The sequence below is a fragment of the Pogoniulus pusillus genome, chromosome 1 (genome assembly GCF_015220805.1).
Source record: "Pogoniulus pusillus isolate bPogPus1 chromosome 1, bPogPus1.pri, whole genome shotgun sequence".
NCBI lineage: Eukaryota > Metazoa > Chordata > Aves > Piciformes > Lybiidae > Pogoniulus > Pogoniulus pusillus.
The window spans coordinates 32,891,894-32,919,163 of NC_087264.1; the positions used below are offsets into that span (position 1 = coordinate 32,891,894).

A 27,270-nucleotide genomic window follows, 5' to 3' on the forward strand; every position below is an offset into this window, starting at 1 on the left:
TTCTTCCCTCTCTTCCTCTCTGCTGCAAAAAATTGTTTCTCACTTGATAAGGCTGGAAATGCTAACTGTTATTAACTACCTCTTCTTCTACCAAAGTTTTATACCTTTCCACGGTGGTTGATGTTGGTTACAGTGGACTGGTTTCAGGACAAGGTACCCGATTTATTTATGGTAGGGACTATCGAACCGCTCTGCCAGCAGCACGGCTAAAAGGGGGGAGCAATAGATTCACATTTCTAAACCATCATTTTGATGTAAGGACATTAGTAGCAAACTAAGGTGCATTGATCTGGTCTGTGGGGTCAGGATTAGCTGGAATAGCCAGTGCCTCTGCTGGAGTAGTGGTTATTCCTGCCTCCCAGCTATGGCCATTTCAAAGGTCAGGTGCCCTGTACCCACTTGGCTCAGAGGAATTAGACAGAACATGAGTCTCTGGGCTGATTACTTAACCAAAGACAAAATAATGAGTCCTAAGCAAATACTGACTAATTGAAAGGGCTGTAAATCCATTACATATTGGTCAGGGATAATCAGGAGTATTTAATCACTTTTATCTATTCAGGAGCACTGAAGCTGCAACAGCAAAGCCCTGAACCTTGCCATGTGCTTATTATTCTCATCATTATCAAAATTACTTCACAGCTGTTCTTTGCTACATCACCTCAGCTGGAGATTTACTAACCTGTAAAATGTTTTTAATTTGGAAGTCGAGTGAGTATGAGTGGAGGGTTTTTCGTTTAGCTGTAGGGTATCTTTAGAGGAGCAGTACAGACAGGCTGCAAAAAGCAGGGCCACAAATAAACCAGTTTGTTTTGTGTATGTCTCTGTGTTAACTCCACTTCCTCCTGTGAAATCTGTGATATCTTGTTTTTCCTCCCTGCCTTCCTTTCTCCTGTGCTCCTTGAAAGCATTCAACACATGCTTATTAGACACTCATCTGCCTTTTGCTTCTCTTGAGGAAATTCCTCTCAGCTTTTTGAAACGTCTTTTCCTTGTTTCCATCCTCTCTCTCTCTCCTCACCCTCTCCATCCTGCATGAATTGAGGAAATTTGCCATCACTGGTGAGGATGGCCTTGCAAAAAATCAAATTAAGTGAACACACACACTCAAAATCCCCAAACCTTTTACCATCCAAGCTTTAATGAGTTTGCAGGTGTTGAAAGATTTACTGTGCTGAATTCTCAGACCTGAAAACTGATAATGGAGACCCCTGACCAGCGCAATGTAAATTCAGAAAGCTTCTTGTCATAAACACATGCAGGGAAGGGAAAGAACTCCTTGCTTTTAAAGATCTCACAAATTAGCTTGGCCATTCAAAATGCAGCACTGGTTGAGCCAGGAGGAGGGAATCTGTGATGTTCAATTTTATTGTTTCAAGTAAATATCTTTACAATGGTGATCCACGATTCAATATACATTGCTTCATTACTACTCTAACCTTATTTCAAAGTGGTTTGTTCCTCCTTTGTGCTGTCTGACCTGTTCCTGGAGTACAATAATCCCTTGATGTACCCTTTCTTTCTTTCTTTCTTTTTTTTTTTTTTAAAGAAACTAATTGAATTATCTCATTATTTAAATTTGTTAAGCAAATGTATTTTACATCTCAGGATGTGTTCTTAAAGAGGGAGCTGCTTAGGCTTTGCTCTCTGAATGGCCCATTGGTACATTTTGACATTCATGCATTCATTAAGGAGTGGAACATAAAAGAGCTCTGGTTTTATTTTATTTTTTTCCCCAAACACCCAACCAGCATGGAGCAACTTTTCCATAAGCCACAGGGGTCTCTCTACATATGTTCTCAACTGCAAGCCATTGTCACCTATTCTGAATACCTCAAAAGGACAAATAAAATACTAAAGGCCAACTGTAGCAATTGTTAGCTGTTAATTTCAATATGACAAAAATCATTAACCTCTGGTTTCCCTGGAAGGAGAGGCAATGGCACTCTCTTACGGGGCGGATTCAACCTGAAATTCCTTTAGACAGCCAAATTCAAAGAGAGTAAGTCAGTTCTGACTAATTGAATTTATTTATGATTTTAAATAAAATGCCTTCTTTTTTTTCTTTTTTGTTCTTCTGTCAGTTTGCAAACTCCTAAGGTAGCTGATTTTAAAAACTGAATTGCCTAAGTGGCATTTTGGAAGAGACAGGCACTCGAATTCTGCTGTAGAACGAATGTATCTGACAGGCTGTGTCTTTCAAAACAGTTTCTAACCCCTATCACAGCTTCCACTTTGCAGTAACTTTAATTACATTTGAAATAGGATACACATGCATGTTTTTATTGTTGGAAATCAAATGCAAAGAGTAGGAGCTTCTGTCATGTTCTTGTTCGCTTGCTGAGCTCTGTCTTACATTTGGAATTACAACAGAATCCGGAAGATGAAAGATCTGAGGATGAATTGGTTGGAAATGTGTATGCTTTTTCTGGATAATATCCAGTGTTTAAGAAAGCAGAGGAAATCCTAGTCTGGTAGTATAAGCTTCTCAATAGTACATAAAGATTACGACATCAGAAAGGTAAACCTGACATTAGGCTGTTTTTATTTGAGTTCAAAGGTGATTAAAGAAAAGAAACAGCAAGAAATCTGACCCGAGCCGAGCGTTTATTCATAGCTTTGCGCGACTACTTTTCCTCTATGCTGAGGAGTCCTTAGTACACTCAATTAGCCTCTCAGACATCTCTGCTTTCCTCCCTCAAGTGCTCCCTATTTGCCCTGCAAAGAAGGTATTTGATCACCAAGTGAAAACAGGAAGTGCTCCAATGTATAGACACCTCTGGCTTACGCCAACCTTGAGATCAGAATTCCAGCAGCTATACAGGGCCAGACCCCTCCTCCACTGCCCTTTTGAAGGGTATGGGACCTTTAAAATGCATGTACAGAATCAGATGGAAGCAAAGTTATGCAGAAAGTAATTAGACCATTCAATGAACTTGTAGCTGTGGTAGCTCATCCCTTTCTGCAGTGTGGTGTATCAAGGATTACACTTTTGCTACATGCAACACTTTCCCCCCCTCTTTTACAGAGTGAGCAGAACAGAGACATGTTTATTCTTCCACACTTGTTGGAGTGATGTCCTCAGTTCAAAGTTCTGGTTTGGTTGTTTCTCTTGTTACAGTCTGTAATGAGAAGGGCATCTTAACTAGAAGTATCAGCTGTAACAACGGTATAGCCTGACGATTAGGACCTTTTGTTATCACAGTGCCACACTCAGGATGGCTCTCCTCGACTCAGTGGAGTCAAGTTGGATTTTTTGCTTATTTTGCCAGCTGAAGCTCTGTCTCCTAACATTTGTTTGGATCATGTAATTTTAGCCTGATTTACACAGTCTTCTGTCTGAAAACCCCACTCTTTGCACAGTCTCTTACAGAGTAGATTTTAGGTAGCTTTAAGTGTCAAGCTAGAGTAAATTCTGTTGGAATGTGTTAACATGAACTAGCCACAGCCTTTGTACTTCCCTGAATTAATTCTCCTGACTTGCAGGACTTCTATTTTATTGGATAGATTTTATTCTAGAAATGAATCTTGGTGCAAACTTTCAAAACAATTGAAATCATTTCACCCTCACAAATATTGGAACAGGTTGCCCAGGGAGGTGGTGGAAGCCCCATCCCTCGAAGTTTTTAAGGCCAGGCTGGATGTGGCTCTGAGCAACCTTATCTAGTATAAGGTGTGGCATGAGGGTTGGAACTGGATGATCTTTGAGGTCCCATCCAACCCTGACAATTCTGTGATCTCCTCCCACATTAGGCATAATACCTGAAGGAAGGTTAGGAACATAGCTGACTACTTCACTTCAGCTTACTTTCATCTCAAATAGCAGAATAACAGCTTGCCTCAGAGTCCTGCTTCAGGAGAAAGATTCTTCATGTTGATGGTTTTGCTGTACTTTAAATAAACCTCACAAAATTGAAAATGCAACAGGCCCTTGACCATTTCAAATGGTGACAAGAAGGCTGAGAGACTCAAGGAAATAGAGGACTATGCAGACATTCAGGTGAATTTCAGTACTTGTGTTGGACCACAATGTGACATGCAGTACACTCCCAGAGTACACTGAGGAGATGGAAGATGTCCTCTGATTCTCCTGTAAAACCATGTGGCTGCCATTTCTGCTTGAATGCACCACGTAGTGAGAGTTGGAGGAGCCTGAGGTAAAGATTTATTCCAGACCTGCTTTTTAGGCAGGGCTGACTGTGTGCTGAGTTTGCAGACAGGTAATAAGTTGCCTGATGGTGCAGGACAGACCTCTCAGACTGTGCAAACACCACCCAGTTGGAAGCACATCCTGCAAAAAGAATATTGCATTCATTTTTCAGCTGGGTAAACTTTGTGAAGAGAGGTTAAATGATGTCACTGTAGTGCTAAATAAAAATCAGTATCTGAACATTAAACTCCCATGACCTGTGGTCCTCAAGGTGACAGAGCTGTGCCCTAAAGATGCTTTGGTTGCTCACCAGAAGAGCTGGCCGCTACCATTAGCGTTGGTTGCTGGTGGCTGCATAGCCCTGCCCAACATCACTGGTATCCCTCTCCTGTCCTGCCTGCCTGTGCTATGCCCTGGACAGAACAGAAATCTTCCTCAAAATGCCACTTCTCATCCCAGGCTGAAAGGTTTCATCCTCTGGGTATTCCTGGTCCTTGGGCACAGACATGAAAGCAGTCCCCGAGAGTTAGTACCAGACCTAACATCCGTGTACCTTTTAAACACCACAGCCTCAAAAGAAGAGAGCTGAAATGGGGTGGGGGTGGGGCTTTGTTTGTTTTAAAAATGGAATCTGAGATTAGATCTGACATTTCTACATCCACCCCCTACAGAAGAGGGAACCTGGGGTCATGGGGTGTGTGGGCCTCAAAAGCTAGCTTTGTCTGGGAGTGGTTAATCTAATCATTGTTACATAGACATCTGTTATTTCTTCTGAAAAATTGATGCTTTGGTGACACAATGATCCATCTATTTAGTACAACAGCCTGAGTAATTAAATTAAAAAAGGAATATTTTTGTGGGAGCATGAATTCTAAAACTGCCATACCTCCTTGTACCAGCAAAAAAAAAAACCAACCAGCAACCAACAAACCGGGCTGGGCAGAGGGAGAGGGGGAGAGGCAGAGGAGCGCTTTAAGCCCCGCATTGTTTTCTGCTGGATGGAGGAAAACATCTGTGAATTGTTTGAACTGAACCTTAGCAGGGACTGTCTGAATCTGTGTCATCTCTGTTTAATTTCAGGAAATGATGTCACAGCGCATTAAATAACAATGCTGTGTGATTTATTTTTACTTGTACATGCTGTCCTAAGCACTTGGGTTGCGTGGCAGTGTTTCCAATTAAGCACAAGCTTTTGGGTTTTAGAAAATATACTCGGCAGGGCTGCTTTATTTTTCGGGCCCAAGTGCGGGGAGGCTGGGCATTTTAGGGGGTCACCAAGGTTCAGGGCTGTCGGAGGGCTCCAGGCCCATTTGTCATGTGCTTATTTGTAGTTGGGACTGGATGTCAGCGCTCTTGTCACCCATGGCAACCTCCAGGACCGTGGGTTTGTTACAAAGCCTGTCGGGGGGTTGCGGGGTGCGTGCGTCGTGTGCAGAAAAAAACCCCCAACCTAAATATTCTGCACCGATCCGTCAAAAGACCTATTAGATAGTTACAGCCAGGCCTGCGTACTGTAGCTTCTGCCTCCATCAAACTTTCTGCACTCCCCCTTCTTCTGCAGAAGAATAGAGGACATAAGTCAATTCTGTCTGCCATCTGTCGCCTCTCTCCCTGCTCCTCAAATTAAAGAGACAGTCCGAAATTTATGTAATGGGATACAATCGCAGGAAGCCCGCCTGGAAATTATTACATCTGTGGTGGACTTTTTTTCTTTCTTTTTTTTTTTTTTTTTTCTTCCTTCATTTCATGTTGTGTTTCGAGCTGGGGGGGGGATCTTTATATTGTACTTCTCTAGAGACCAAAATATGTTGTGTATTTAAGGATCAAAAATAGCTTTCTGAGGAATACTGGGATTTGCGGTGTCACTGAGTTGTTATCTAATAAGATTCCAAGTTATATATAGGGTGAAATTCACACGTTTTCCATACACATACACATATCAAACAATCCCCAAATTGCCAATTCTGCAAGGGATGAGCAACTGAAGCATATCTCACTTCCCCTCCATCGCATTTCCCTCTTAAAATCCCTGGCAGGCTAAAGGAGCACAGCAAAGTCCTTTCATGGCAGTACCAGGACAACATAGGCCTTCAGCCTCTGTAATGCTCCTTTTCCAGGTGTGCTGTAATGGTTTTCCACACTTTCCTGACTGAGGTTAGCTAGTTATGCTTTACCTTCACCTCTCTTTCCATTTTCCTTTCACCACTCTGCCTGTTTTTGTCTCCTTCTCAACGGGTAGCACAACATGTCAGGACTGCAGAGAGTTGAATTACATTCATGTGGCATATGAGGTTTAGAAGTAGTTTGTATGTGGTGTTTAGGGGATATGGTTTAGGGTGAGCTTTGTAGAGTAGAGTTGGACTTGGTGATCCTGAGGGTCTTTTCCAACCTGAACGTTTCTGTGATTCTGAGGTCAGTTACTACTAACCCATCTGATAGTATGGCTAGATGCTACATCCCAGTTTAGTATTTTGCCTACCATTTTCAAACAGGGAGTTACTGAGAACACAGAGTATAACAAAAAACATGTGTGTGATTTTAATTGAGGCTTGATTAAAAGTCCCCAGCTGAACAAGCCGAATGTGGCCCAGCAAAAGATAGGATCAGGCACCAATGTTTTCTGGTGGTTATTTTCAGATTACAAAGCTTTGCAGAACCAGCATAGGAATCAAGTGAAAAGAAAGAATATCAAAGTATGAGTAATGAACTCCTTGAAGTAGCCGAAACAGGGAGGTAGTAGCGAGAAGAATTACTTTATAAAGAGTTGTGGCTTCAAGGCTTGCAAGGTGTTCAAAGTGAGGCTCGACAGGGCTCTGGGCAACCTGATCTACTTGAGGATGCCTCTGCTCATTGCAGAGAAGGTTGGACTAGATGATCTTTGGAGGTCCTTTCCAGCCCAGCCCATTCTATGGTTCTATCAGGTAAAAGGAGTTTTAACCAAACCATATGCAGATATAAATAGTGTTTAAACGCTCCAAGAACATTGCACTAGTAAAGGTTGTGAACTAGGAAGAGTTGCGCACCAGTAAGAGTTGCACACTAGTAAAGGTTGTGCACTGCAGCTCTCGGTAACCAAGATCAGAATCGGTCAGAGGTGAGGATTCTGCTGAGCAGCCTCAAGTTCCATTACCTAAAGCAGTTTTCATGAGAAAATTCGTATTTGCACCCTTTGCCTCCAGTGCGTGCAGATGAGGATATGTGTAGATCAAATATGTTTTTAGGGAAAAAAGCGATTGCTGTTGTTTGTGCAAAGTGATACTGCCTCTCAGTTTTGCTTCAGGATCCGTGAGCAGAGTAATTGGTTTCAAAGAAGTTTTCTGTGAAATTAGAGTTATACTGTAAAAAAAACACAGCGTGTTTCTGCCAACAGTTCCACAACTGCTAAGAAATGAGATGTCAATTCTGGTTGCGTAATGAAGAGAGTAGTTTATGGCAGACAATATTGCTTGTGGTGTTGTGGAGCTTGCCTTGAGTTTGGATGCTTAGAATCCTAGGCATTACATGCTTCAGAGTTGATTGGCAGCAGTTGTTTGTAGTATCCAAAGCAATCACTGGCATCTTTAAAGATTTATTATTGTCTTTAAGCATAATGGGAATACAGTTTTCATGCTTTTACATTTGCTATTTTTATTTTTAACTACTAGCCCCAAATCTGCCAGAACTAATTTCAGTTATTTTGTCTAATATTGGATGATAGGCTGTCAACTCACTGCATAATGTTGTAGAATTATATATATATATATAATGGGCTTACCTTTCTATGATGGCAGTTCAAAACATGGATTTTATTTGTAGCAGTCGACTGCTTGTGTCCACAAAATGTTTAGCATCTCGTGATGTACTCTTACAAGCTCAGCACAATGGAGTAGCCAAGTAAACAGCAGCAAATATTTCACTTAAGTGGTAAAAAAAAAAATCTCCTTGTATGAGTTTGGTTGATACCATAGAAGCCTGTCATTTGTTTGACACTGTAGAAGCCTGACTGCCATTTGGATTGTTTGTTTGATACTGTAGAAACCTGACTATGATTTGGACCAAGCTTTTATTTGGTCTGAGATTTGAGAGTTGCAGCTTGGTAAAAGTGGGTATGCTCTGAAAATCTGACTAAACAGCACAGCAGTGAGAAAGGTCTTGTATCACTTTCTTAATGTATAATAAGAATATTTAAAAAGTTTTGGTAAGATCATAGAATGGTCTGGGTTGGAAAGGACCTCCAAAGGTTACCTAGTCCAAACCCCCTACATTCTACACTAGATCAGGTTGCTCAGAGACTTGTCCAACTTCACCTTGAATATCTCCAGGAATGAGGCCTCAGCTACCTCTCTGGGCAACCTGTTGCTGTGGTCCACCACCCTCATGCTAAAGAACTTGTTCCTAACATCCAATCTCAGTCTGTTCTGCTCTCATTACAAACCATTGCCCTCATCCTGTCCCTGCAGGCATTTGCAAACAGTCCCTCTGCAGCCTTCTGGTAATCCCCTTCAGGTATTGTCAGGCTGCTATTAGGTCTGCCTGGAGCCTTCTCTTTATCAGGCTACACAAGCCCAGATCCCTCAGCCTGTCATCATAGCAGAGATGTTCCAGCTCCCTGATCATTTTTGTAGCCTTTCTCTAGACAAGCTCCATCAGGTCCATGTCCTTCCTGCATTGAGGGCTCCTAGCCTAGAGTACATTGAAGTTTATTATGACAATTAAAAACAAAACAGAGATAAGCTACGTTGTCAGTTGATATTTTGTGAATACACATGAATCTTTATAAAAGATGTTCTCTTTCTTCCCAAGTGAGGTGAAAAATACAGATTTAATTTCTCTGTGCTCAGGTATTTGCAGATAATGCTCTGATTAGTGCCTAGCAATGTATACCTCTCTCCGTCTTGCTTCCAGTAACTCCAGTGGAACTCTGACCCTTTTGATAAATCTAGACAAGATGCAGCAATGAAATCATAGCAGGAGACATACAGACACAGTTTTGTGTCTTAGTAGGCATTAAACACTATAGCCACCTTATCCACAAATTATACTTAACAAGCCTCTCAAGGATCCCTTCTTTTATGACAGAAAGATGAAGTTCTTGAGTGCTCAACTATTTGTCACATTCTCTTGTGGCTAAACTTTCACTACTGTCCCCAGAATGCTTTAGCACAGGCAAACTCTGTCAGGTGTAAGGAGGTTTCAGCTGTGTTTCTAGCTGAGACCATGGCAAGATCCTGTGCCTCAGTTCCCCTGTATGAACGCTGCTATGAAAAACTCTGTGTGACTTGTGCCTAACCTTTAGCATCAGCTGAAGTACAGGGGCCTTTGTGGTTTTATTCTGCTGCTGAACCAGCAAGAAACCACTCAGGTAAAGCTTGTACAGATAGTTGGACTTCTGTAGGCTTTGAAACTTCAGGATTTTTTTTTTTTTTTCCTTTTTTGAGGGAGCATCTGTTATAAAATTAAGTGCTATGCTCTTCCTGGTCTACACTGAAATTGACAGAATTTGATTGCTGCAAGCTACTTTAGCTCAAGTGGCTCGGATTTGGATTGTTTTTGTTTGTCAGATCCTTTCCTTGCTGGTGACCTGAAGTGGTGATTGTTGCATGCAAATGGTATCAAATGTCTTGCCCAGAAAGCAGTGAGAGAAAGAGCTCTGGGCATCAACTGTTGGCCTAGGGGCAAGAGGCAGAATAAAGGGAGTGCAACAGTTTTAACAAATGCATCTTTGTACTTCCAGAAGTCAGTAGTAGATATTTGTCTTCTCAACAGTCCAGGGAGTTTCCTGATGTGAAATAGGACTTTGGCAGCTTTCCAGCCAGCCCTGATCCTCCTGCTGCCTCTTTTGATTGATCCAGGTTTGTCCCGCTTGTGTTTGAATGAAGAAATAGGAAGCAGGAGGGTGACCTAGAGTGAGGATTAAGGGACAGAATGGCTACTGTGAAGTCTGAAGTCGTGTTGGGAAGCTCCCAACATGCAGACAGCTGACAGCTGTTTTGACAGTCCCTATAGCCACTATTTAGGGATATAGAACGTGGATAATTAGAAAAGTCAAGATACAGGAGTGTGACATCAGCAGGAATAAGGAGCATTGTATGGTCAGAGGAGTATTTGAAGGAGTCAGTGCCTAGGAATTGTGGAGTTTCTAAATTGCTAAAAAAGTTAGTTCATTTGAGGGATTACTTCAAAATCTGCGTGTTTGAAGTGTGCTTTGTTCTCAGCTATAAAGGGAAATTCCGCTGGTATCTTTCAGGTATAAGGCAGGAAAGGAAATGGAAACATATGTGAAAGCAGGTTACTTGTTGCAAACAAAAACAAGGAGGAAAATAATTCCATTTACTTCATCCTTCCACTCTCCTTTACAGTTTCAACAGGCTTCTCCAAGAATCAAAACTCTCTTCCTTATGTTTATTCCAGTTCCACACAGGGGCTTTAATGTATGAATGAATATATTCTGAGGAAAAAAGATGGTGCTTCCTGGGTTGATATGCACTTCCCTGTGGACGGGGGGATAAGCTGCAGAGTTTTAGGGCAAGCCTAAGAAGCCCGTGTTTCCACATAGTATGCCTCCTTACATCCCAATATTAAACAGCCTGCTTTGTATGCATGTGTTGTAAGGTGGTCATTAAATGTCAAGCAAACACTTCTCAGACCAGAGAAATCCTGCTACTTGGTGCATATCTACCCTAGGCATTTGCAGACAATTCACAGCTATAATTAATCTTAGCTGTCCTGGCTCTCTGAAACCTGAACTTCCATCTCACGATGCTCTTGGATGCAAACAAGCTTCCTAGAAAAGACACTTGCCTCTTTCTCTCTCTTTTCTTCCCCCAAACCTGCCCATTTAGAGAGCAGTAATGCCTGTAAAGGAGCTTAAATCCCATTATGAATCAGTGCAAAACTATATGACCTCCAGGAAAAGAAAATAGCTACAAACAAACAAAACTGTGGTGTTATGCCAGCGTGGGTACAAATAAACATAACCCTGCAACTGTTAAGATATCTCCAGTTTAGCTACTGGCACCTCAATCCTGCTCCAAGCCCCATCTTTAAATAAGTGATGCTGCACTCTCCAACTTGGTAATACTGGAACTTGCTCTCCTGCCTCCCTAACAAGCACTGCAGCAAACTTCTTCCTGAGACTGCAAACCCTTTCAAACGAAGCCTGGGGGCTCCTGAGCCCTCTGCTCAGTGCCCTGTAGGCTCACTCTGCAGAAAGGTATCTCGCCTAAAAGAGGCCAAGTATCACATAGCTGAGCTGGTGGGAAATTCAAATCGTTCCAAGCAAAGAAGTCAATAGAGGTAATGTTCAGAGTGAGAGCACTGTGTTGTGATCTCATGCTCAACACCAGGACTATTTTTTTTCTTGATGCTTATGAAACTAGCCTGAGGCCAGTCTGGTGAGAGTCTAAGAAAGATATAGAAGGATATTCGGAGAGCCTGGACTATCATGGCTCTTATTCTCCTATAAGTGTAACAGAGGCTGAACCAAGATGGGGGAAATGAGACCTGTGTTGTTATTTCCAGTTCTCTCCCTACCCATCCCAAATATATGAGTTATCCACAGACACAGAGTGCACATGGTGAATTGGTGAACAAACAGGGGATACAAGCAGACCAGAGGAGAAATTGCTGAGGGGGGAACAAATCACCTTGCAGGAATAATGGAATTCTGCAACAACAACAACCCCAGCCATTGAGACTGTAGCAGAACAATCTGTGGCAGTGCCTTTGCTTAGCACTTTTCAAACCAGACTCCAAAAAAGCATTTGAAGGAACACTGCTGAGAACCATCTTGCATTCCTGGGGTTACACTAAAGCAGTGTTGCCTGAAGCATTTCTCCTCTTTCCACATTTTCTTATTAATGATTAAACACTGAAAAATATCTTGAAATTACAGCTGGTTTCAGAAGGAAACCTTCCCAAATTTGACTTCCTTTAGGTTTAGGTTTTTGTAATATTTGTTTCAGATTCTTAAATAACATTTCACTTTTGTCAGTGGAAAATGTATTGCAAAATTAACTTAGGTCGAATTAGAAATGAGCTTGAGACCCAAAGTGGAGAATTAAGATACATTATTTAACCACTCTTGCTTGAAGCATTGGGATTTTGAGTGGATGCTGAAGGTCAGCCAGGCTTGGTCTGTGTCAGACCAACAAAGGGAGTGAGTTTGTATTGAGTACCTTATGTTAAAAATGCCTTGCTCTCAGATATTCAAGCAGACACTGAGTTATATTGCGCATGTTCCTCTCCAGGCACAGCATAGGAAGCTTTGCATATACCTGGGAAGATATAGGTCTAGAATCAACCCTTACCCAGCTGTTCCCTAGTATTTCTCAATGGAAAGCCAACCCAAACCACCACAAGGTTCAAAAGCCAAGTTCATTATTAAGGACACAGATCCAATGCAAATTTAACACAAAACGAGGTTGAGAATAGATTTATACAGAAATGTGAATGCATAAAGAGGTGAAGCCAGTGACATTTTCACCTGCTTTTCACTTCTATGGCAATTTGACTTTGGGATTCAAAACACAGTTTGGGCCCTCAGAAAAGCAAAATGACCCCAAGAAAATATTGATTGAATGCCTGCTGACTCAAACTGCTGAGTTTCACACACAGCTTTCCTCAAAAGCATCAAGAAGAAAGATATTGTGGTTTGAATTTTAAATTAAATTCAGCTCTTGACCATTACTTTATAACTGTGGGGTTCCACGCTAGCCTCAATGACTTGTAGATCAAATGAGCTCAGTTTATACAATAGGAGAATGCTTTCTTTTTCCTTCTTTTATTTTTGCTTATTTTAATATCTTTCTTTGTCTTTCCTTTTTTTTTTAATTTTAATTTTTTTCTTTATTCTTTCTTTCTCTCTCTCTTTCTCTCTCTTCCTTTTTCCCCCCTCCCTTTCTTTATTCCCTTCATTGCTAGAATTGCAAATGTACCCTGGGATCTGAGATCTAAGTTGGATTCTTCCAGGCTCATTTATTGGCAGTCACAAGGATTAGCCAATGTTGCAATTACAATAGCAAATCTATGCAACTACAATAACAAACAGATGATGGAGTGGCCAGAATGAAGTCCACTTTTCTTGCCTATAGCACAAACTTCTATTATAATTTGCAGTCAATGGCATTTTTTTGTCAGCAGAGAATCAAATGCATCTCAGACACACAGGCACATAAATCTGTGCAGTAAGTCAGTGACTTTTCACTCCATTGCTGCTTAACTTTTTTTTGTATTCTCATCTTTTGGGGGTATTATTTTCTGGTTGTCTCAATGCAATCTACCAAGTCAGGACTTTTTGGAGTCTTTTTGAAGTCAAGTGACTGGGCAAAGATCTCTTTTTCTCCCTCTTAATTATCCTTCCCAGGAGTATCCACTTTAAAGATGCCATTGGCCTGAAGTAAGTATTTTGTAAGGTTTTGATATAAAGTTCAGAAGTTACCTGCATGAGAAAAAGGCCCAGGAGCTGTCTGTGGCCATGCGATGAAATCCTCCTCGTTGCAAAAGCAGTGAGCTCTGACCTTTGCTTTCTGAACAAGGAGTCTTCTGGCATGGAGCTGAGTTTTCCTGCTGCTCTTCAGAACTGTAAATAATGTGAGGGCACCCTGAATTCAGTGCATGCAGCACTTTACATTGCTATTGTGTATCTTAAAATAAACAGCATCGCAAGCTGTTTATTTTGGTGTTACTATGCATGCATTTTTTAAACAGTGGTTACTTAAACAAATGCCTCTGTTCCCACAGCACTTAAAAGCTGCTGTTTGCTCGTTGTGGTTTTTGGGTTTTGTCACTTTTGTTTTGATTATTTCTGAAAATCACACTCGAGGATACGGAAGACAGGAGTAAGTTGTACTCGATCCAAACAAATGCTTCATGTCACAGCTTTCGCTTTATGCCAGCTTTTCTCCCATGTTCCTACAGCAACAATAATTTTGATTTAGATCAAACTTACCCCATTATTCCAGGTTGGATCAAACCATCCTCAGATGTGTTTCTGCTGGCCAATCAGGCCACACATTTATTCCCGGAGATAGAAAAGTTGTTTTAATAACATTAGTGTAGATGATTTATTCATTGCTCAGCAAAGCAAAAGGTGCAGGGCTTGAAAATTTAGGGAACTCAGTTTCCACATCTCCTTTCTCTCTCTCACTTTTCATTCATCCACTCTGGAATCCTGAAGTGTCATGCAAACTCATGTGGTTGAAAATGATAAGATATTGATGGAAAACTTGTTAACAAAGGCATCAACCCTTCCAAGCCATATTGCCTTGAGTTTGTGGCCTTCTACCTAACGAAGGAACTTGGAAGCTTCTTGCTGTTGAAGTTCTGCTAGAGGGCTCTGTGCTCTGTTTCTCTAGCAGTGAAGTTTCAGTGATGGCTCTGCTTCTTCTTATGCCACTCACACTAACCATAGAGCTTGATGTGTTTGGCTATATCTCAGTAAAAGCATCAAGAATAAATCAGATTTTCTCCCTCTGCTCCCTCTTCCCACCTTTACCAAAAGTGACTTTGGTACTTTGTGACTGTGGCAGTTATTCTGTAGATGCTCTCTTCCACTTTGGCAATTTTTCCTAGGCTGGCTTCAATTAGTCCTTTTTTTGCTGGGATAGAAAAATGCTTATCTGATTCTGTGGAATTGTGTTTTGAGAGGCTAAGAAATCAGAGGCTTTTTCTATGTGGGTATTGCTTCTGATAAAGAACAGTGAGGACAGTGTAGCAAGGCCACCATCATGGATTTCTAAGCAGAAGGAATTGTGCTTGTTTGGGGAAACGTGTTGCTACAAATGTGCTGTCATCTTACCACCTTGTGGGTGAAAGAGAGTGACTCAGAAGTCATGAAAGTCCTGGGGTGATTCTCTTGTGCAAAAGATTTAACAAGAGTGGTCTGACAAACCCAAGAGCTGGCACTAAAAGGTGCTGGGTACTGAAGTAGTCCCTGGTCAGCCTCAGGTTCCACAAAGCCACAAGCAGAAGCTTTTGATTTCCTCATGTTTGGACACAGCTACAAACTGAGCTGAAATTATTCATTTGTAAAACTTGTCCTGGTTGCCTGTCTTTTTGCAGCAGAAATTAATCTCTTCACTCAGCAGCTAATTGCTCCATGATTTTAATCAAGTAAGATTATTAGATAAAGAAAACCAGTGTTTGAGAAAAAAAATGTGAGTGCAACTCTTTTCCAACTTGTGTTGACTATAAACCAGTTTGTCCTCCTTAATTATGGTCTTCAAAGATAAACAGGTTGAAGGGAGTGTTACAGTCTCTGGCATAAATACAGCAGATTTCAGGGCTCTGTTGAGCAAGTTGTGTGTTATGGAGAAAGGAATAAAAAAATGCTTCTCTTTTGTAATGTCATTAAGATTTATTATTTTTTATTTATAGCTCAGCAGGTGCTGATTTTCAGCATTGTGTATACAGTCCTTTGCCTCTGAACTTGGAGCACACTGGATTACTCTTGCTCTCTCAGCACAACTATGTGACAATTAAGGATGAGAAGAGCATTAGATAAAGACAAGTGGCCAAAAGCAGAGTTCTTGGACTGCCATTCTAGCTCCCGAGGGATTGAAGCTGCATCTGGAATATCGTTCCAGTTCTGGGCCCCTCAGCTCAAGAAGGATCTCAGGGAACGGCTTGAAAGAGTCCAGCACAGAGCCACACAGCTGCTGCAGGCAGTGAAACATCTTCTGTGAGGCCAGGCTGAGGGAGCTGGGGCTTGGAGCAGAGGAACCTCAGTGCAGCCCTCAATGCTGCTGGTAAAGATGTGCAGGGCAGGGTCAGCAGGATGCAGCCAGGCTCTGGTCAGGGATGGCCAAGGACAGGACAAGGGGCGCTGGAGACAATCTGGGAGCAGAGGAAGTTCCATGGGAACAGGAGGAAAAACTTTTTCCCTGTGACGGTGCCAGAGCCCTGGAACAGGCTGCCCGGAGAGGTTATGGAGTCTCCCTCTCTGGAAACATTCAAAATCCACCTGGTTACATTCTGTGTGACCTACTCTAGGTGTTCCTGATTTGACAGGGGGATTGAATGCAATGATCTTTGGAGGTGTCTTCCAACCCCTAACATTCTGTGACTCTCTGTAATATACCAACATTCCCCAGCTTTCCTGATCTTTTTTTTTTCCATTTTAACTGCTGATTATGCTTCTCCTAATCAACCCTACCAAAAGCCTTCCAGGTCTTAACTCTTCTGCTCCTTCTCTAAGTGAAATATGGACTATATCTGCTGCAATGCTAATATGTTCATTTGAAATAGTTTTGCTTGCTTTTCTTCAGTGTAAATACTATGCCAACACCCTAATTTGTGGCTGAGATTACTAGCATAATTTACATCTGTAGGTGTGTTCCCCCTCTTCTACTGAGAGAACATGACAGAATGATTAGCATTTTAAAAACATTGTTCACAGAAATGAAAACCACTTAGCAGTAGAAGAGTTTTGTGAGAAGGAGCAGGTAATATTAAACGTTTTAAAAGCTCTGGTGAGACTGCATCTGGACTACCACGTCCAGTTCTGGGCTCCCCAGTTCAAGCGAGACAGGAAGAACTCCAAAGATGATTAAGGGACTGGCACATCTGTGTAAGGAGGAAGGTCTGAGAGACCTGAGGCTATTTAACTCGGAGAAGGGAAGGCTGAGAGGGGGTCTTAGTAATGTTTATAAATATCTGAAAGGTGGGTGGCAAGAAGAAAGGGACATTCTCTTTCCAGTAGTGCCCTATAACAGGATGAGAGGCAGTGGGTACAGTCTGGAAGACAGGAAAAACATCAGCAAAAACTTTACTGTGAGGGTAATGGACCACTGAGACAGGCTGCCCAGAGATGTTGTGTAGTCTCCTTGTGTGGCCTCCCCTGTAGGTGATCCTGCTTTGGCAGAGGTGTTTGGACTAGATGACCTTCCATCCCCTACTATTCTGTGATTCTGTGATTTTCCCAAATGTTTTTGGCTTGGTTTTGGCTAAATGAAGTCTGCTCTGTTTGCCAGACCAATGGTCCCTTGAGCCAGATAAGGTTCAGTGGTGGATGGTGATGGGCTCTGGCAGAGAGGTTGGACTAGATGGTCTTTTGAGATGCCTTCCAGCCCCTCACATTCTGTGATTAAAATGATGTGAGTATAGGACAATCCCAGCAGGTCCAGTATTTCCTGCAAGCTTCTGGCAGACTTGTTTAAAGACTTTCTGAGTTGGAAATCTGTGTCCAGACCAGAGTGTTTAGGAGCCATTGATGCATCTGCACTGTCTCTTTGGGCCTACTGTGACCCAAAGTATATATTGGTCAAACTAGATGATCTTTTGAGGTTCTCTTCCAGCCCCCAGCATTCTATGATTTTGGATTATTTGAATCTTTGAGGATATTTTTTAGAACATTTTCTGAGATGGAGTGACACAGCTGAATAAGTATGTTTCTTAGTGCTTGAGCCTGAGTTTCTAAGTTGTAAATTAAAAAAAACAAAGGCAAGAGGGGCAGGGATATCATCTTAAACTTGTTTTTAAATGAAACCCACTGCCTTTCATGTAGCAACAGGAAAAACTTACCTAGATATTTTCACAAGGTGTTGGGAAAATCCTTTTGTCTTCATTTGGAGGGAACCCTGATTATACCTCTAACATCAGTCCAGGTCTTTTCAATATTTGACTCTCCATCATTCCAGTCCTGTTCTCCATGTGCTTAGCTGTCAAAACAACACATTTGGTAAGGTGTTTTTAAAGAAAGCCCTAGGTAGACCACATCTGGAATACTGTGTCCAATTTTGGGCTCCCCAGTTCAAGAGAGATAGGGACCTGCTGGAAAGATTCCAGCTGAAAGCCATGAGGATGACGGGGGGACTTGAGCATCTCCCCTGAGAAGAGAGACTGAGAGTCCTGGGGGCTGTTTAGTCTGGAGACAAGAAGGCTGAGAGGAGATCTGATCAATATGTACAAATATCTGTGGGGTGGGTGTCAAGTGGAGAGGGCCAATCTCTTTTTGGTGGTCGGCAGCAATAAGACAAGGAGCAACAGCTACAAACTGGAACAGAGAAGGTTTCACCTCCATATGAGGAGAAACTTCTTTAGAGTGAGGGTGCCAGAGCCCTGGAACAGGCTGCCCAGAGAGTTTGTGGAGTCTCCTTCTCTGGAGACTTTCAAAACCCATCTGGATGCATTCCTGTGCAAACTACCTTGGGTGATCCTGCCTTGGCAGGGGGGTGGACCGGATGCTCTCTAGAAGTCCCTTCCAACCTCTGCACTTCTGTGATTCTGTGAAATCCTCTTGCTGCGTTCTGGTCAGAAGCAGTCACACAGCTTTGCCGTAACCCATTCACGTAGAAAGCTGGACCTTTGGTAGCTACTTCTTGCAGACTTCTTTCCCCTCCCCCCCCCTTTTTTTATTCTTTAATTTTCTCTCTTCTTCACACGGGTCCTTCAGAGCTGCTGGAGGGCGTTGTTGAGAAGTTGCTACCGTTGCTACAGTTGCTATTAATCACAGTCTGCCATGTTGTGACGCAGGTTCTAATAACATCCCATTGAGCTGCCGTTGTATGCTGGAGGGTTACCAACAGCACTAGGCCTTTGATATTCATCTCACACCAGGATAAAGAAAATGTAGAGTTAAAAAAAAGAAAAAAAAAAAAAAAAAAAAAAAAAAAAAAAAAAAACCACAACCAAAAAACAACCTGCAAATAGGCAAAGAACAGGGGGGAAAAAAAAGAAGAAGAAGAAGAAGAAAAAGAAAAAGAAAGGAGGCAAACATAGCAAAATCAAAACCAGACACGCTCACTGTGTGCTGCTTCGTTTACCATGGGAGCAGCAAAGCTATAAATCTCTGCTGTGGTGTTTGAAAATTGAACATGAGGCTGCTAAATTTATCATTCATTCTTTGTTGTTTCTGGGTAGTAGCTGCCTGACTTGGCTGACTTCGGTTTCTCTCCCATGCTTACTAGCAATTTTTGTTGTCGCCGTTTCAATACATTACACAGGCGAAGCAAAATTTTCCTGGATGGGAGAATATCAGAGGGTTTCGGGAAGCGCTCAGAAAGGGGAGGAGGAACAAATTTGCTGTGTGTTGTACATCATGCTTGCTTCCTTGGCAACTGATTCCCTCACATTCGTAATTACAGGAGCATAATTTTTAAAAGGAGCCCGGGCAGGGGGAGGGAGAGGGAACACTTCCTTTGGTTTGCAATTTCAAAAAGAGGGGGAAAAAAATAGGAGTCTTGGAAAAAGAATTTTAAACAAAGTTCACCCTCATGCCCTGTAAAGATTAAACCTGGAGCCTGACAGAACTGCACAATCACCTTCTTTTGTTAGCACTTCTTGTCCATGGTGAACTGCAAAGAAAAAAAAGGTGGAAAGCAAGCCTGCTACAGATGTGACTCTCTATGAATATTCATGAATGCCATTGCTCCTCCTTTTCTACTGGCATCCAAGCCATTCTGATCGCCCTCTCTTTTTTTCCTCTTCTCCCTTCCATTGCCTTTCCTTCCTGACTGAACAAGACTGCAGTTTCATTTCGGTAACAGCCTAGGACGATACAGTTATCAGTGGCCTCAGAAGCCTTTTATTTCCATTTAGGAAAAGGAGGGAAAAAAGGGAAAAAAACAAAGGAAAAAAGGAAAAAAAATTGTAATTATCCACAGTTTTATGAATCCACCTCCCCTTAATGTTCATTATTTAAACCAGCAGCAATTACAAGTTCAAAGGGGTTTAGAGGGCCAGCAACCCGCATAATCACTGCCAAATTAAGCGGGACTCATTCGTCACAGAAGAGTACACTCTGAGCAGTGAATCATGCATGCAGTGACAGGCACTGATTTACATAAAGACGAAATCTGTGCCCTCTAGGGCTGAGCGTTACTTTATCTCAGTGGCCCTGTGATATATGCATTTTCTTTTGGTGTTAGGAAGGTTCAGAGACTGATGCTGTCTCATACACGATGTTTTATTCTCACTTGCATCACTGCTACTGCCGTTAACTCATGTATATGTGTGTTTAACTAACAATAATGCAAACTTCAAGGCACTTGAGTTTCTAAAAGCAAAGTTTTGGACAGAAACCCATTCTCTAATCTGTTACTTCTGAACCTCTTGAGTATTTTTTTTATCTTTTTATTTTTTTTCCTTCTTGTATTTATCTTTTTTTTTTTCTCAGAATGAATTTAAGGGCTGAACAGACTTAGTCTTGAAAAACAGTTAATTTGATTCTCCAAACCCCTCTGCCCCCCCATGGCATCAACATAGCATTTCTTTGAGACATTGCAAATACTTATATATGTACAACATCAGAGGCTGAGACTGGATGTATTACTTCATCCATAGTTTGCTGACTATCCCAAGAAAGCGGTTGTCCTGGGAGGTTGTTGAGGTCCCATTCCTGCAGACAGTTCAGGTCAGGCTCAACAAGGCTCTAAGAAATTTTATCTAGTGGAGGACATGCCTGCTCACTGCATGGAGGTTGGACTAGGTGACTTTTGGTTCCTCCCACCCAAACCATTTCATGATTTTAAGTCAGTGTGGTTCCTCTTGACAGAGCTATCTTACAGATTCTGGAAGTGCTGCATCCATCAAGCTCTGGTGGCAGAGGAGGAACACTTTCTGTTTGTTAGAAAGGATTCTCTTATTTTATCAAGCTACTTTGCCTCTTTTACATGGAACCATTTAAAGATGCTTTCTTATTCTGCTTTAAGAGCAAAATCTACTCAGGTCATTTGCCTGCACTCACTGAAGCTGCAGTGCAAAGGTCTTGACCCTTCAGGTAACAAAAGAAACTGAAAAAGTAACTTTGGTGTAATTATTACTTCACTTTAGCTATGTTAGCTGCAACCTTTTCCTTTGCTGCAACAGGACTGTGGTATGAACAGTATCTACAGTAATCTGCAATGGTACCCAACATTCCTTCCTTGGGGGGGGGGCTCATCAAATTTGTTTAGGGATGCACCAGCTACCAATGGTGAGAGGTGTCATTAACCTATAAAGACATTTTATGTGAAGGACTTAAATCTTCAGCTGTTGCTAAGACCTGACAGAATGACCACCCAGCTGTGGCTGTGATGGCACCTTGACTCAGATGACATTTCTACACCAGCTGTGGTGTAGATAATAGGTAACAGGAGGTGTCAGAATCCAACAGCAGTCTGATCAGCAATTTTTTCCTGGGGACTGGGTGTAGATCTAAGGTTGCTGGATCCTCCACCTGAGTAAGTCAACCTACTTTCTGGACCCATTATGCCATTTTAGCGGTGAGGAAAAGCAGCAGGATAGGAGAGGCTGGCAGAAGTGTTCTGTGTGTGAATGCACAAGCTCAGTTGCATATGAAAGAGGTTCCTATTGCACGTACAAATCACAGAAGAAAATGTCATTTGCATATGTCATTACACTGTCTGTGGAAGTGGCTGTGCACCTCTGATTCACACTATGACACTGAGTCCTCTGATACAGGCTGATGAGAAAAAATGGGGCTCGTTTAAGTAAGTGTCACATAAACTTGAAGCAAAGCCTAGCTACAGACTTTTTTTAATCTATATGAGCTACTGTATGCTCAGTCAGGTCCCTGAAGATCTTATGTGTATAATTTAGGTACCATTTTTAGATAAGAGTGCATATTACTAGAAAGAACTTTTTGTGACTGGGCCTTTAAAGGTCTCTCCCAACCCCAAAAAACTCTGGAAGTTGAATCTGATATGGGTATGTGATTTACACCACTGTAAAATCACAGAGTCTGATATGGATATGTGATTTATGCCATTGTAAATCCAGATGCTGTGCAAATTTGGTGACAGGGAGATTATAACATGGATCAACAGTTTTCTGAGATCTACTATAAATGAAACTGGAGTGAAAGCCCTATGTGAGGGCAACAGAGTTGTGTGGACTGGATTGGGTTTTTTCTGTTGTACGTTATGGATTTCATGAGTCACTGAAATGTAGACTAAGATCAATGTTTGCAATATTACATAGCAAATGACCCCTCTTATTTCATAGAATGATAGTGTCATTCAGGTTGGAAAAGAGCCTTGGGATCATCAGGTCCAACCATGAACCCTGCTCTGCCAAGGTCACCACTAAACCATGTTTCTAAGCACCACATCTAAATGACCTTTAGATACATCCAGGGATGGGCACTCCATCACCTCCCTGGGCATCCTGTTCCAATGCTTGACCACTCTTGCACTGAATTTTTGTTTCTTATGTTTAGCCTAAGCCTCCCCTGGTGCAGCTTGAGGCCAGTCTCTCTTGTTCTATCCTACTTACCTGTGAGAAGACACCAGCACCTACCTCCTCTATTGTCCTTTCAGGTAGATGTAGAGGGTAATAAGATCTCCCCTTAGTTTCCTTGCCCTCAAACTAAACAATTCCAGGTCCCTCATCTGCTCTCCATTAGACTCATTATCCAGGCCCTCACCAGCTCAGTTGTTGCTCTTTGCACGCCCTCCAGACCCTTAATGTCTTTCTTGTGCCTAAAACTGAACCCAGCACTGGAGCAGCAACCTTGCCAGTGCCAAGTATAGGGGAACAATCCCTGCTCTGCTCCTGCTGGTCACACCATTGCTGATCCAGGTCAGGATGCCATTGGCTTTCTTTGCCACCTGGGCACTTTGCTGGTTCATACTCAGCCACTTGTCCATTAGAGCCCCCTGGTTCTTTTCTGCAGGACAACTTTCCAGCCACACTTCCTCAAGCCTGGAGCATTCATGGCGTTGTGGCAGGACCCAGCACTTAGCCTTGTTGAAGCACATCCCATTGACCCCAGCCCACTGATCCAATCTGTCTAAGTCTTTTTGTAGAGCCTCCTTGTCCTCAAACAGATCAACACTCCCACCTAACATGATGTCATCTGCAAATTTACTAACAGTGTGCACTAATTCCTCATCAAGATCATTGATAAAGATGCTAAACAGGTCCTCAGATCCTAATCTTGAGCCTTGAGGAACACCACTTGTGACAGGCCACTGGCTGGATTTGACTTCACTGACCACTATTCTTTGGGCCCAGCTGTCCAGCCAGTGTTTGATGTAGCAGAGCATATTACAGATCACAGGATGTTAGGGGTTGGAAGGGACCTTCAGAGAACATCAATGCCAACTCTGCTGCCAGATCAGGACCATAATCCTGTGCTCAGCCAAGCCATGACCAGACATATTTTTGTTTAAAAATGCTATTAAAACAGAAAATACATTATGTTACTACTTAAAATTTGGGAAATCCTTTATCACTACCTTAGTTTTTTCAAAGAATGTAGAAATCAATGTAATGATCAATGCTGGAGAGATGTGAGAATGAAAACTTGTTTTCTATGAAAACCTTTAATGTGCTCTTTTATACTTTAGTGACCCAGGACATTTTAGTATGCAGAATTTAGCCTTCAGGAGCATCTTTGGGTATTTTTGGCTTCTGTGTGTTGCCTTTAAATTTCCATGTGTTTGTTGTGGTCTTTTACAGAGAAGCGAATTGCTGAAATGTTTTCGGTTATGTTTCCAAAAAAGAGTTGTTGGAAAAGAGATGCAAAGCCTTTACCCAGCTAATTTCTCACTTTGAACTCACTCACCTTCGTCAGCAGTTGAAGATGTCAGATTTTGTTGAGATGGCTTTTAAGAACTGCTGCAACAGGGTTCAGGATTTGTTAAGCTTTTTGTGCTTCTTAGGGTAAAGTTGGATTGAGTTTGTCTGCTTTTAGAAAACACCACATAGGCATGGCATGGAATTGGGACATTGGAACTGCCCCATCCACACCTACCTTGTTTTAGACCTAAAGAACTGGAACTGGTGGGCTTTAGGAACTTGCAGGATGGTAGAAGTGTAGGGTGGTGGAAGTGCAGGATATTGGGTGCTGGGGCTGTTTTCAGGGGTGGTCAATGATCCTGATGCAAGAGAGACCAGTGAAAAGAAAATGACAGTTGGATTTGAGATCTATTTGCCAGATTTCATGTAGTTGTGGAACAGTTCCATTTGTCAAGCCTGGATCAGTGTCACCTCAAACTGAGAAATGTAGGCTACATAAATGATACAGTCTCAGAGAGGTGTGGTAGTCTCTAAGCTTCTACCAGGCTCTGTAAAACTTGGCCATCCTTGATTTCAGCCCTGCAAAGAGCTGTACTGTAATGCAGCTGATGTAGTGAGCATATGAGAACACTTAATATGGCAAACATCTTGTTTGCTTTCACTCCTTGTCTTGTGCATCAGGTTTCAGATTTAATTTACTTTGATTGCTCTGTTTTAACTATGGATGGAGTCTGTTGGGAAAGGCTTGAGGGATATAGTTGCTTTAATGATCAAATTCTATTTCTCTTTGGTCCAGCCTCTATGAAATCTTCATGCAGTGTAGAAGTAAATGTTCCTTTTATTGGACATGCTTCATATATTGTGGTGGAACTATATGCATCCACATAGGTTGTTAGGAAAATCTTAACAGGCCACCAATGTGCAGTGAGGGAGAGTTAATTGTGTAGATGCCCCAAGACTGCCTCAGTGAGCAGAGCACACTGTAGTGGTCATATGAATCTGTCTTGAATAAAAATTACCAAAGAGGTTTTCAGCCAATAGCCTAAGGTAAAATCCTAGTGTTAATAAATATGTACAGATGAGTGAGAACTTGCCTGTCTTTGTCATTTATTAACCTTGGTGCTGTAGATATAGGGGCAGACATCTAGGAAAGATTCAGAATTAAGCTGGCATATGTTTTGTCATACCTGATAGGCACGTGTTGTGTTTATTAATGTGGAAGTATCGTGGTGTGGATGTGTTTATTAACGTGGAAGTATCAGAAGCATTCCCAGAAGGAAGTATGACTGACCCTCTTTTTGTCCCAGAGGAACAGGGTTTCTTTTACCTGCACTGTGCTGCCACCACCTCATGTCATTTTAGCCAGATGCTTTTCCTCTCCCTGCAAATGTCAGTTCTGCTCTCAAGCTGCATCTTCCAACACTGCCTCTCATCCACATCCACTGGCCCTGTACACTTCATGCAGGAAGGCTTGAAGGGAAGGCCTTCAGCTGGCACAAGTGGCATTGCTCCATTGAACTGCAGCATTGCCAGGATGCACTGATGATATGGCATGTCTAATGTGGCTCATAATAGCACTGACTTTTTATGCTGGCATGTTAGGACGATGCCCCTACTGACACGCATTACAGAAATTCATAACCTGTATTGTCTGAATGCCATGAGAGGCACCTTTACAGTGTTGCTTTCCACCCTTACTGTATTGATCTCTGAAGGAATCAGTATCTGAAGTGGTCAGACAGCAATACTGTTTTCCCTGGTGGCTTTGTACACAATCACAGTTGTCCCTGAACAGAATTTTATGTGCTTTTAGGAACTGTTTTGAACTCAACCTCTAAAGAAAATGGGCCTTATGTTGCAGGTTGCAACAATAACTGTATGATGAACAGTTAGGATTAAGGTTTGTGATGAAGTCTAAACTTGGCATATACAGATCAGACCATATCCTGAGCACATGTGTGCCCTGTTGGTTTCTAGATGAATGTCTTAAGAGGCTGTTAGCAGTGGTAGATTTACAGCAGCTCTGAGTGCTCTCAAGTTTATACTGTTTAGATTGAGGCTGTTGTAGCCTCCCACAGTCCCTGAAACCAGGGAGTGACAAAAGTAGCTTACAGTTACCTTGCCTTTATCACCCTCATGCCTTGAGAATAATCTTTGGAGCCAGTTTTTCTGCAATGGAAATCCTTTGATTTCCTCTCACACTGGTTGATGCTTAGGTGACATTTCCAGAAACCAACCATGTAGAAAAATTCAGGATTTGTTTTTTTTTTGTTTTGTTTTGTTTTGTTTTTTTTTTTTTGGCTTGTAGCCAACATCCAAATACCAAGCCTTTAAAAAAAATCTATGTCACCTAAAAAGAAAGAATAGAATATCTCCCCAGATGTTAATTTATTGATGTTATAGGGTCTTGGTTTTTTCTTTAATCAATATCTGTAGTACCTCTACTAAATAAACTGAAATAATTTCCCAGTAAATAGCAAACTTTGTCCCTTAGCAGTTAAAAATGTTTGTTAACATGAGTGCAAAGTCTTTATCTAAAGATCCCACTCCACTTCCTTAAGCACTTAAAATATTAGCAGAAAAATACTTTCTGTAACTTCTTACAGAAATGAGTAGGTATATGAATAAACTTTCTAGTGGACAGGAATACTGCACAAAATTGTTTAAAGGCAATTATTACTGTATCCTCTCACTTTTAATCACGTTTCTAAACACATGGTTCAATACATAACATGCTAAGGCCAGTCATCATTCCTGTACTCGAGAATCCCTTTCTTTCCTGTTGATTGGTTGCAAGCCAGGTAGAGTTTTAACTGTTGAATACATAAGAGAGAGAGGAGGTCCAACAGCACTATGACTTCACTCTGACAGATGACATCAGTACCCTTTCAGTTGGTCTTCTAGACTCATGGCCTTACTTGCAGTTCCAAACCCCATTTCTGCAATTGAATTTCTGCTAGGTTCGTGACCCCACCTCACAAATGCCATCAACCAAGCTTGGGTCATGACTCCTTGGTTGGGAGCCACTGTTCTACATCCTTGTACTTGACCCTGCTGGGATATGAATTCAGATTAATTTGTTCTGTAAAGATTTAAAATAGAGAATCACAGAAAACATCTATTTGGAAGAGACCTCCAAGCTCATCCAGTCCAACCCTTGACCCAGCACTCAAAGGTCAATATCAAACCATGATCCTAAGCACCAGCTTCACAGGCTACTTGAACACCTCCAGGGATGGTAATTCCACCACTGCCCACTGTCTAAGAACCCTTTCAGTGAATAAATATTTCCTAGCACCCAGTCTGAACCTTTCCTGGTGCAGCTTGAAACCATTTCCTCTGGTACTGTCACTTGCCACCAAAGAGAAGAGGCTGCCCACTCCTCCAGCATCCCTTCAGTATGAGCTGCAGGGAAAAAAAACCCAACAACAAAATAACAGGGCAGGAGTTTACACTGAATTTGATGTTGTCAGCTCTTTTGCTTTCACCAGGATTGCTTCAATTCACATTCCTCAGAGCAGTTTAAAAGTTGTTAGCAATTCAAGAGTTTCTACTCTCCTCCTAATGAGAAAGAACAACGTCAAACCTAGAACTTATGTGTGTAACTGGCAGGGATTTCCAAATTGATGTGTTCATTGGTTCACAGGCTAAGCCTGCCCTGGTGCACACATAGTCGCACA

General features: G+C 41.9%; 1 protein-coding gene across 5 annotated transcripts in view; it reads left to right on the top strand.

Annotated features, from left to right (window-relative positions):
• The window catches only part of MEIS2 (Meis homeobox 2), a 209,450-nt gene that overhangs the window by 61,132 nt on the left and 121,048 nt on the right, over positions 1-27,270 (top strand). The gene's annotated exons all lie outside the window — the stretch shown is intronic.